We start from the raw sequence: 13,162 nt of genomic DNA, 5'->3' as shown, positions 1-13,162 counted from the left end.
AAAAGTGTTAAAACCTTGAATAGATTGGGTAAATTTTTGTTACATGCCACTGCAGAAAGAAAAACTCTCCTTGTAAGTAACTAAATTAAATGCGTTTTGGAAATTATGATCACAGTTTTCATATGTAGTGTTCTTGTATATACATTATATATGTATGTAGAAAGTATGTTAGTTATATTGATTAGTACATGTTTAAATTATGTCGTCATACTGTCATGACGTCATAGGCATGCAATACGTAGACGCTGTAATTGTTATGCATCAGTTACAAGTTTTCAAAAGCAATATGTTATTCATTATTATGTGTCGTAAGTATATTGCCTGTGTTGGGCCCTCCGCCATCTTGTCATTCAAGTTGCAATATGTATACATATTATATGAATATTGTGTTATCCTATATGCTGTGTTGCATTTGGAATAAATAAATTGAATTGAAAAAACCCCTATTATGTCATAAATTCTCTCTAATTTCTCTTTTAATTACATAAACATTAATAGCATCATTCATTGTTAATCAGCAATCATTAAAAACAAACTTAAATACCTACCTTTAGGTCGAGTCAAGGAAAATTCGGACTCGGCTTTCCCAGAGTCAATACCATTTCTGGAAATAACATCAACATGACGTGTTAATATCCAAGATTTGAAACTGAGTTTTGAAATAGTAGAATCGTCTTTATATTTCACATAATACTCCAGTGAAGTGAGGCGGTGTACAAAGAATAAAGAATTGAATAAGCATAAGAATAAGTATATCCCTATATGGATTTCCTTAATTGGACATAAGATAACTATACTGAAGGTGAAAGGCTGCACACACTACCTGGGGACGGTTCATTCTCACTCAGCCAACATGTTGTTTTCGCTATATAAACATTATCTGAGTTTACCTATATATATGACTCAATAAGGAAAATGAATAGTAAGTAAGTAAGTAAATAGTTTATTTAAGTGTCACATGTTTCAATAATATTTAAAACACAGTTAACACAATACCATTAAAACACTCGGCCGACCTCGACCTATGTGACACTATATCCCATCATTCTACAATAAAAATTTCCATTATTTAAAAAAAGTAACAATAATGAGTATACGATGCTTCTTATTGCATATACATGTAGTATTATACTCGTAGCTGCAGGTAATATACAATAAATCTTATTTAAATATTCATCTAGTTAGCCTAAGATTGAAGAACATTGAATGAATTCTAGTATTAATGTAACAATTAATGTTCATATAGTTGAAACACATTAGGCCCAGATATGACTTGGCAAAAGAATAATAATTTTTTCGAAATACATTTTACCTTATATATAATACATTATTGTACGGTTGTACTGCCACATTATAATATGACATAAATATACTGGAAAAACCGACCAAATTTCTAATAAAAGAAAAATATTATTAAAAAAACATTGCCGTCTCCTGTACATTTTATATAAAATACCAGATAAAGAACATTGTAGGACATCAGTATTCATTAAAAATAAAAGTTTTTGGTGAGAATCAAATTCCATAAATTGTGGATTTATCACTTCTGATTGCTCGAACAATGGGCTTCTTAAATCATCATAAAACTCGCATTCAACCAAGAAGTGAGTTACATCTTCAATCTTATTTACATTACACAAGTGACAAATTCGTTCCTGTAAACGGGTTTTCGGAACAGTGTACCGACCAGTTTCTATATTTAATTTTAAATTTCCACAGCGAAATTTTACTAAATATTTACGGTGGTGCCTATTCATAATCGTAGTAACATAATGTTCAGGTGTTACAAAATATTTATACTTTCTATAAGTTCTGAGCTTGTTTCCATTCTCATTACCATTATCATTCCATAAATCTCTCAACCAATTCTCTCTATCTTCATTACATAATACATTTTTAGCAATATTTAAACAATGACTTGTATTAAAATTTTGTAGTAAAAAATCATTAAGATTACGTTCCTGGAGAAATTTCAAAGTTCTACATTCCCAACTCTTTCTAAAAGACAGTATGGATCAAACTACTAGTTACTAGAAGCCATCAGAGTAGAACGTAGTAACGATGCTTGGTATAACAACTTGCCCAGATTACTTAATTCTTTAACATTACCAGTTGATAGTAAATTTATTAACTTATAGACAGAGGGATTAACCCGATAATGAGGCTTTATATATTTTATTCTGAGACCGTTAAAGGAGGGACATTTTAAAATGAAATGGTATTCATCTTCTATGTCATTTTTACAGAAAGGACAAAATCTTAAATTGTGAGGAATTTTTCTATGTCGTCCAGTTTCAATTAACAGGCTATGTGAAGACAAACGTATTTTGACAATTGCCTTTTTATATTTAACAGGAAAAGGTTTACTTAAGTAAGGTTGCAACAATAAAAGTGAAGAAAATGTTTATGAATACCTTTTAAAAATTTACATTCTTATGTACGTATTAATAACAGAATACATATAGTGATAATCTATTACTTGTATTAATAATGATATTACATAATACTTTGAAAAGGAAATAATGGAAAAAATCTTTCATAATTAAAAATGCCCCATATACAGGTAACAATATACAGTGTACTTTCAATAATTTTTTCTTGTTTTTGTTTCCTTTCAATTAGATATGATTACTATGTTATTATAAGCAACTAATTCTTACTAATTGAATTATTGTTTCAACAAAAATAAAGATGCATTTTGTTATAATCACATAAGGAGTTAACGGCACAAACTTCAATGATATGTAGTCAAAACTGTTTATAAGAGTATGTGTATATAACCAATTAAAAACAATCAATTATTATTCCCTCAATATTACAATAAACAGTATACACCTTGGTCCAAACATTTTACCAATTCCATTAGTTATTTTCCTCTGAACACTTACTGTACTTGACGTTCCTGAAAATAGATTATAGATTGCAATGGCAAATGCCCAGATTAGGGTTGATTTCTTGGAGAATGGTAGAGTATCAAGCTGGAGGTAAACCATGCACAAAGAAGAGGAAATATTGCTCCTGGAATGGAGACTCCAGACTCTCCGGATGAGATTACGAAACAACACGATGGATGTGACTGCATATGCTGATGCAGCTTCACAACGTATCAACTTGGAGTATTAAATCCAGGATAATGACAATTATATACCTGTGTATCATATACTTGTGTTTCCTGAACATTAACATTCAGTTACATAAAGGGACCTAAGTGATTTTGAGAAATTGAACTTGTGTATTCTAAACATTACAAGTGTAATTTAACATTCAATTTCATAAAGTGACTTGAACTTTCAAGGATTAAGATTACCATATACTCGTGTTAAAGGAAGATGACAATTATATAGACTAGTATTTCTTTGTAATAATAAGATTAAACTATTTATTACGTGAATAATTTCGTATGTGAAGACTGCATATATGAGAACCGCCGATATATCATATCCAGTGATTACACAGTGACTTTGGTGATATTGTCAACTTTATCTGTGATTTCTAGGATTATACTGATTTGTGCTTTATTATTCAATCAGTTTCATGATCATACATGATTTGTTTTACTTGAACAATTAAGATGTCATTTAAAGTGTTTTGTTTTTAAATTTGAGTTATTCTATTTTAATATTTGTTAATTATATAAAAGTATTTGTGATATATATATATATTTAGTATACATTATGTACAAACTGTTAACAGCATGAAGCACAGGTAATACAGGTAACACAGGTAACCTGAGAATCGTTTACTTCTCCAAAACAGGCTCTAACTTACCTGTAATTAGTGCCTATTGTTCTCTTTTGTTCCTACCCCAATGTTAAAATAGGATATGTTGGCCGAGTGGGAAGACACCGGTAACCCTGGGGACAGTTCAATTCAATTCAATTCATTTTATTGACTTTAAGCTTTACAGCTCATCAGTACATGTCACATATATACAATACAATAAATTGGCGGTCACAGCGATATAGCAGTGACATAACAATACCTGTAGAGAATGGACATCTGTGAAATTGTTTTAAATTATATCAAGTTTTTCCGTAATTGTGTGGCATTATATACATATTTACATAACATTGTTAAATCTTTGAAGTTAGTTGTACTAATTAATTGTATCATCTTAAATACTGACGTTTTTTTTCCAATAATACGTCTTAATGCATCTTGATCTTAAGGCTTGAAAGTTTGGACAAATGAAGAGGAAGTGATATTCATCTTCTATGTCACCAGATTGACAAACTTTACACAAACGTTCACTTCTTCCAATATTCTGATATCGACCAGTTTCAATGTACAGAGTATGTGCTGAGAGACGTAATCTACTAAAATCAATTCTATTGCGTTTTGTTATATATTTACACAGCCAATGTTTCTTCACGTGAATTTCACGTGAAAAAATTCACATGAATTTCACGTGAAATTCACGTGAACAATTTCACGTGAAATTCACGTGAACAATTTCACGTGAAATTCACTTTTTACCGCTTTTCACGTGAAATTCACGTGAAGACATATTGTCTGTGTACTTAAATAATGTTGTAGTGATATATCATCTACTACATGTCTATACAAATTACATTTTGAGGAATTCTCCAATATTACGAACATGTCTTGTCGTGCAGCGTCAAAAATTCTTTGCTTAAAATATGGCAAGTCTACAGAAATATTCAGTTAACACGTGTAAACAAGCGCTTTTCAAGTGATTTGGCTCAGACTGACCCAGGTAACATATACACAGAAAGCCTGGTCTATGTTCAAGGCTGTTGAGTTGGCAATTATGAAATGCACCCGCTCATTTTACAAGAGTTTTATGTGAAATGTGAAGAAAGTTCAAATATTTCAAAACTCACCTACTATTCTTGCATGTTAACACATGATGTTCATGTTACTTCCAGAAATTTTATTGACTTTTGGAAAGCTGTACCTGAACATTCCTGGTCTTGATCTTAAAGTAGGCTTTAAAGATTTATTCTTTAATGATTTTCGTTTTGTTTAACAATGAATGATGTTATTATGTTTATGTTATCAAAATAGCTATTAAGATAATTCATGAAATGTCATTGTTAGACAAATTAATTAATTTTTGATAAAAAGATGGCCGCCACACAAAAACCATTTACGTCAAAGGAGGTAAAAGTGACGACGTAACACAGCGCCATACGCTTTTACTTGAAGTTCCAATCTGATTTTCATTTGTTTATGGTCAGGGGTTAGCGCGAACGCAGACCCCCACACTAAAAAATAGCGTACCCGAGTAATCCGCATTTGGGATTATCGCAGGGTTCAGCCCGACCGGAGTGCAATGGAAGGGCCTCGACCTGGGGGAACCGCCTAGCTGATCACGGTATCCCCTGTACCAGGTAAGTATGAGTTGCTAAGAGATGAATTCAGTATATAGCCTGATCGCAAAATTATATAGCAGTGGTTTCAGAAATTAACATGTCAAAATAATTAAACCTTTACGTTTTAATTCAGTTAACAAATTCCTTTCATGTTTTAATCAAGGTATTGCAATCATATTTTTTCTATAATTGTAAAATATATTTATTTTGCAACTTTGCAGGATTAATGTATTTTTTGATAGTTTTTACAAATAATTGGAAGCCTTTCAACAGGGGAGGCAACTCCGTTACAATAAATCCGTTGTGACTGGTCGACAACTAATTCTATTTGTGGCCTAAAAGCACTAGACCAAGTATCTGATTAGACTAAGTTTTAATTTTACTTTCGAGATCAGGTACAACACTTTAAATAATTTCCATAATCTCAGACTTTGTTGACTCAGCCATGGCCTCAACCTCTTTTACTGATGCCCTTTAGAAATATAATCTAGTCAGATTTTAATTTTGAAATATTTCAACAGCAAAGAGATGTTACCAGATAGTTTAGCTTCTAATGGCTGAAAACACTGATGTCAGCTATGTTGTCACACTTATAATCATTGTCTGGGTTTAGTTTACCCATATTTCCTACCGTTCATGCAATACCTTCATCTTTGATACAACAATGAATCTCCTTTTGCCAAAGCTTTATTAGTCAAAATTCACACGTGGCCAAGATGGCTGGATATTTCAGTAACCAAAATAGTCTAACTAAAGTTATAATCAAATATTTTCTTAGTTTTTAGCTGCTTCTCCAAAAACTGATTCAAATCAAATGTGGACCAAGCCCTGTCCTTCTAAAGAACACGAGTTATCTGAATGTCTACAGATTCTAATGTCACCGACAGTATAGCAATACTTCCCCTAGACTTCATCCCAGCCAGCTATAATGAGTTTTAAGAATTTCCCTTATTTCCCTTAATAGGCCTCTCTCAAATTATATGCATGCCTAACATTCCTATCTCAGAACGAGGCTAAGTGAGTACAGCCACCGTAGCAACGCATACACAATGGCTTCCAGTCAAGCTACATGTAGCAAAAACAACCAACATAATTGTGCACAAAATTGTGTATCCAATGGAAGTTATGGTGATTCTATTAATTTTCACCATATTCCAAAAGATGAGGATATCAAAAAGCAGTGGATTGTAAAAATAAGAAGAGATGAAGGGCCATTATTCAAGGTAGGTTAGCCTTCACCTAATACATGTAAACACATACTATGGTCAATCATTTTCCCTTTCTTGTTATTTTTCTTAAAAGTGATCAGTACATGTCAAGACATATATAAAACAACAATTGCAAGCAGTTCAAGTGTTTCGTAAAATATTTTATTAAACATAATATAAGTGTTCAGTTTAATACCGTAAATATAATAGTAAATGTGCAGGTTGCTATATATACACTATGTATATACGTATATCATATATTGCATACATATAACAAATGGATGATATACATGATTTTGATAAATCAAATACATTTTACAGGTATTAAAGTCAACAGTCGTTTGTACCAAACACTTTAGGCAAGATGACTATAAAAGCTGGACACCTGATCGAAGCTTTTAAAGCCAGCAGCCATTCCATCAGTATTTAATTGGAATGATAAACCAAAGTCAAGGCGAATTTTGAAAAGGAAAGGTCCATTTCCACTAAGTTAACCAATGCAAAGGTAAATATCAAATGATTATGATACAAAAAAATTATTCAATATAGTAAATATGGATATGTCCTTAAATTGCACATAATTCTAACACAGTTATTACATATATACGTATACCTTCAATATGCATGTAGTGTATACATGTTCTTTATATTACAGTGATGTTACAATGTGTATTGAGACACAAGTGGAAGAAGAGTGCAGTAAAGATAACACAGAATCAGAAGAACGCAGGACAAAAAGGAGAAACATAGAGACAGTGTTGGAAACAGCCTAAAACAACATAAAAAATCTTGAAGAACAACTGTCTGAAAAGGAGAAAGAGTTGACATGCTTACGTCAGCAGTTTAGCATTGAAAAATTTTGTGTAAATAGATTTTCGACAGATGATTCTCTAATTTCATTCTACACAGGCTTTCAAATATATTTACTTTTCTTACCTTTTTATGTATACTGCCAAAAACATGCAGAGTGCATATTATAAAAGTAGTGAAACTATTATTCTAAATGGTAGAAAGTGTTCTATGTTGCTCTTTGACGAGCTTTTCTTATTTTTATGTCGCCTTTGTGCAGGATTATTAGACCAAAATCTGATTGTTCGATTTTCATCAAATATATTTAAAACATACTTTGTGGTACTGAAGATAGACTTCCATACTTTGTGTCCCATTTAACATTTTCTCCACGAATGGGGTTGAATAGGGTTGTTTTCAGATTTTGGTTAGTCGTATCCTTGACAACCTTTCCTTGGATTTTCTCCCCTCTTTGGACATGCCAAGTTTGTGGCCGAGATGTCTTTGCAATTTCAACTGGGATAGCTCTTTGACCTATAATCTTGAATTTCGCAAGCTGGTAAAGAGTTCCCACTACGTGTCCACATGCTCCTGACATTCCAATAGGCCTTACTCACTTCAGGAGTGTTGATATCACCGAAACTCACCTGTAATGTAGTAATGATTTCCATATGAATAATGAACTATGTTTACGTAATGACAAATGTTTTATGCATTGGTTATCTGTATCAAAAGTGAACGACACAAAATAAATGCATTGATATATTTACATTGATTTGATGTGGCGAGTCATTTTTTTCTCTGGAAACGGTAACATTTCCCCGTTACTTCACAACATTTCCGACTGGTTTTACTATAAAATTTACTATAAACTTTACTATACAAGTCATAAGTTACATAATACAAACAGGTAGAATAATCTGTTTTCCATTTCTGGTCATGTACAAGTCTAGTATACTGGGTGCTTAATGGAGTAAATAAGGTTTCCATTTTCTATTTAGAGGACTGACCCTAAAGGGCTGTAAGGACTAGGTGCAGTTTGAGATAAGACTTTTTGTTTGCATAAATGCTTATCTATAATGAAAATGAAATTAATGACAAGGTGGGATCAGTGAGGGGCAGCTGTGAAATGTAAACAGACTGGACCCAAGTACAGTCCCTAAGGCAACACGGGGAGAGCAATTCGAGATGCTGATAATGAGGTTTAGGAATGGCATCCCCCTTATGTAATTATTTGTTTCTGGTTCTCATACATTCTGAAACCCTATATATTACATGTGGCAGTGTTAGTAAAGGGATGAGTACCAACATTTTAATGTTGCTTGGCCTTGACAAATAAAAGAGGACAGACTAGGCACTGAATTTGGACAACCACTACACATACAATATAAATGCAAACTTACCTCTTAGCTCTTGGATATTTCCTTCGCTTAAACACTTCAGTCCTTTATTCATGCTCCTCTGTCCAGAGGATTTTTGGTTTTTGTTTTGTTTTTTGTGCTTGGATATAGTTTTCAAACAAATGAAAAGGTAAGTGAAGTAATTAAATCTGAATCTCTATCACTGTATGATGTAGCCATAGCTGCACATGTATATTACTAGGGACGCTTCCTCACTTAGCCTCGTTCTGGTTTAAACATGAATATTCATGAGGCAATATTAAGAAGGGTCTCATCCCCTCAAGTGATCCTAACTTAATACAGGTCCATTTAGGCATTAAGGACTGTTGGTAGAGATTTACAGGAAATGTTGACAGATGACGGACACTGTGTCATACCATAATCTTACTGGCTGTTCAGGCCAGGTGAGCTACAAAGAAACAAAGCCATATCTAATTAATTACCATTTATTAGATAAATTGTTGTATCACATTTTGTACTAGCCAGTAGCACACTGAATAGTTACTGTACATAATTGATATCCAAGAACCTAACATACTCTCTCCTTACACACAAGACTTTCCTCAACATTAAACTGCAAAGGAATATCCAATCTACAAAGGGATATCGACATACAAGTAAAGCTACTCAAAATTTTCTTTAAAATGCAAATACAGACACATTTTTTCTTTAATTTTGGTATACATTATAACAGAGCAATTTTATCAAACGATGAATTCGAACTCAAAACTGTTCCAGTTTTATTGGATTTTTATAGACTCATTAGGGTTCAGAGAATGTTATAGAACCTACTTAATCTAACCCCTGAGTATTCTGACATCCTGTTTGATCTGACCCTGAGCATTCTGACATTCTAAGTCCTTCTTGTGTATACTATAGTGATTCAAAATTTGGTGGTCCTCTACACAAGCTAGCTTCTTAAAATGATACTCTACACACAAAATTCCTTTAATGTCAAAAGATATTTGAAAGAAAATTCCCTTAAAATGGTTACAAAGAGAATTTTTCAAATAAAAATTCAGATATTTAGGACAATTTGAAGAAATTCAGTTTTTATTTTTGTTTTTAATTTACTATAATAATTGAGGGTAGCAGATATGATTCTGAAATTGTATTAAAGAATTGAAGATGCGACTCCTTCAAGTGAAGTTTTATCACTAGTGCCAAGTTCCCTATCAGACATTTTCATTAGATCTATTGCCATGATTATGCTACAATACAAATGTTAAAATCATTTACCCATAGAAAACATATAAATCATTTCATTAAGAGGATATGTGTTGATAAAATCTTGGTGTGATACCATAATGCCTAGAAAAGGGTTGAACAGAATTAGAGTACAACTTATAATGTAAATGCCTCTGACGAAAATATTCACATTGCAGAAATTGTAAGATTTTTAAATGCTACAAGAATTTGATTAATAACATATTTAATCCAAGTTTGGACAAAAACCACTCTACAGCAGCTATCAAACTAGATATTGTCTTCTCTGGACCACGTACATTCAGTAAGGGAAATTTCGCACAATGCCGGTTTTGCTTACAGTGTTAACCAAAACTAGTGGCAGCAAATTTTCTATTTACATGGTATCAATATTAATACCACAGTCTAATGTAACATTGATACCCGATTATTATCATAGTGTAACATTGATACCGGTCATAGTGTAACATTGATATACCAGTCATAGTGTAACATTGATACCAGTCATAGTGTAACATTGATATACCGGTCATAGTGTAACATTGATATACCAGTCATAATGTAACATTGATACCAGTCATAGTGTAACATTGATACCAGTCATAGTGTAACATTGATACCAGTCATAGTGTAACATTGATATACCAGTCATAGTGTAACATTGATATACCAGTCATAGTGTAACATTGATATACCAGTCATAGTGTAACATTGATATACCAGTCATAGTGTAACATTGATACCAGTCATAGTGTAACATTGATATACCAGTCATAGTGTAACATTGATATACCAGTCATAGTGTAACATTGATACCAGTCATAGTGTAACATTGATATACCGGTCATAGTGTAACATTGATATACCAGTCATAGTGTAACATTGATACCAGTCATAGTGTAACATTGATATACCAGTCATAGTGTAACATTGATATACCAGTCATAGTGTAACATTGATATACCAGTCATAGTGTAACATTGATATACCAGTCATAGTGTAACATTGATATACCAGTCATAGTGTAACATTGATATACCAGTCATAGTGTAACATTGATACCAGTCATAGTGTAACATTGATATACCAGTCATAGTGTAACATTGATATACCAGTCATAGTGTAACATTGATATACCAGTCATAGTGTAACATTGATATACCAGTCATAGTGTAACATTGATATACCAGTCATAGTGTAACATTGATACCAGTCATAGTGTAACATTGATATACCAGTCATAGTGTAACATTGATATACCAGTCATAGTGTAACATTGATACCAGTCATAGTGTAACATTGATACCAGTCATAGTGTAACATTGATATACCAGTCATAGTGTAACATTGATATACCAGTCATAGTGTAACATTGATATACCAGTCATAGTGTAACATTGATACCAGTCATAGTGTAACATTGATATACCAGTCATAGTGTAACATTGATATACCAGTCATAGTGTAACATTGATATACCAGTCATAGTGTAACATTGATATACCAGTCATAGTGTAACATTGATATACCAGTCATAGTGTAACATTGATATACCAGTCATAGTGTAACATTGATATACCAGTCATAGTGTAACATTGATATACCAGTCATAGTGTAACATTGATATACCAGTCATAGTGTAACATTGATATACCAGTCATAGTGTAACATTGATATACCAGTCATAGTGTAACATTGATATACCAGTCATAGTGTAACATTGATATACCAGTCATAGTGTAACATTGATATACCAGTCATAGTGTAACATTGATATACCAGTCATAGTGTAACATTGATATACCAGTCATAGTGTAACATTGATACCGGTCATAGTGTAACATTGATATACCAGTCATAGTGTAACATTGATATACCAGTCATAGTGTAACATTGATATACCAGTCATAGTGTAACATTGATATACCAGTCATAGTGTAACATTGATATACCAGTCATAGTGTAACATTGATACCAGTCATAGTGTAACATTGATATACCAGTCATAGTGTAACATTGATATACCAGTCATAGTGTAACATTGATATACCGGTCATAATGTAACATTGATATACCAGTCATAGTGTAACATTGATATACCAGTCATAGTGTAACATTGATACCAGTCATAGTGTTACATTGATATACCAGTCATAGTGTTACATTGATATACCAGTCATAGTGTAACATTGATATACCAGTCATAGTGTAACATTGATACCGGTCATAGTGTAACATTGATATACCAGTCATAGTGTAACATTGATATACCAGTCATAGTGTAACATTGATATACCAGTCATAGTGTAACATTGATACCAGTCATAGTGTAATATTGATATACCAGTCATAGTGTAACATTGATATACCAGTCATAGTGTAACATTGATATACCAGTCATAGTGTAATATTGATATACCAGTCATAGTGTAACATTGATACCAGTCATAGTGTAACATTGATATACCAGTCATAGTGTAACATTGATATACCAGTCATAGTGTAACATTGATACCAGTCATAGTGTAACATTGATATACCAGTCATAGTGTAACATTGATATACCAGTCATAGTGTAACATTGATATACCGGTCATAGTGTAACATTGATATACCGGTCATAGTGTAACATTGATATACCAGTCATAGTGTAACATTGATATACCGGTCATAGTGTAACATTGATATACCAGTCATAGTGTAACATTGATACCAGTCATAGTGTAACATTGATATACCAGTCATAGTGTAACATTGATACCAGTCATAGTGTAACATTGATATACCAGTCATAGTGTAACATTGATATACCAGTCATAGTGTAACATTGATACCAGTCATAGTGTAACATTGATATACCAGTCATAGTGTAACATTGATATACCAGTCATAGTGTAACATTGATACCAGTCATAGTGTAACATTGATATACCAGTCATAGTGTAACATTGATATACCAGTCATAGTGTAACATTGATATACCAGTCATAGTGTAACATTGATATACCGGTCATAATGTAACATTGATACCAGTCATAGTGTTACATTGATATACCAGTCATAGTGTTACATTGATATACCAGTCATAGTGTAACATTGATATACCAGTCATAGTGTAACATTGATATACCAGTCATAGTGTAACATTGATACCAGTCATAGTGTAACATTGATATACCAGTCATAGTGTAACATTGATACCAGTCATAATGTAACATTGATA

At 32.4% G+C, this 13,162-nt stretch overlaps 1 long non-coding RNA gene and 1 other non-coding gene across 3 annotated transcripts; one reads left to right on the top strand and one right to left on the bottom strand.

Annotated features, from left to right (window-relative positions):
• Positions 1 to 5,198: 5,198 nt before the first annotated feature.
• LOC117316029 lies at positions 5,199 to 5,362 on the bottom strand. Its single transcript, XR_004529807.1, has one exon. It is a non-coding gene; the product is annotated as a U1 spliceosomal RNA (small nuclear RNA).
• An 866-nt stretch (positions 5,363 to 6,228) lies between these two features.
• Positions 6,229 to 8,108, top strand: LOC117315556. 2 transcript variants are annotated; one of them, XR_004529718.1, is made up of 3 exons: positions 6,231 to 6,559; positions 6,866 to 7,049; positions 7,200 to 8,108. It is a non-coding gene; the product is annotated as an uncharacterized LOC117315556 (long non-coding RNA). The 2 variants fall into 2 exon arrangements; XR_004529717.1 differs by having other exon boundaries at positions 6,229 to 6,559; positions 6,866 to 8,108.
• The last annotated feature ends 5,054 nt before the right edge of the window (positions 8,109 to 13,162 follow it).

Source organism: Pecten maximus, chromosome 17 (assembly GCF_902652985.1).
Source record: "Pecten maximus chromosome 17, xPecMax1.1, whole genome shotgun sequence".
Classification (NCBI taxonomy): domain Eukaryota; kingdom Metazoa; phylum Mollusca; class Bivalvia; order Pectinida; family Pectinidae; genus Pecten; species Pecten maximus.
This window is presented reverse-complemented; position numbering and strand designations above follow the sequence as displayed.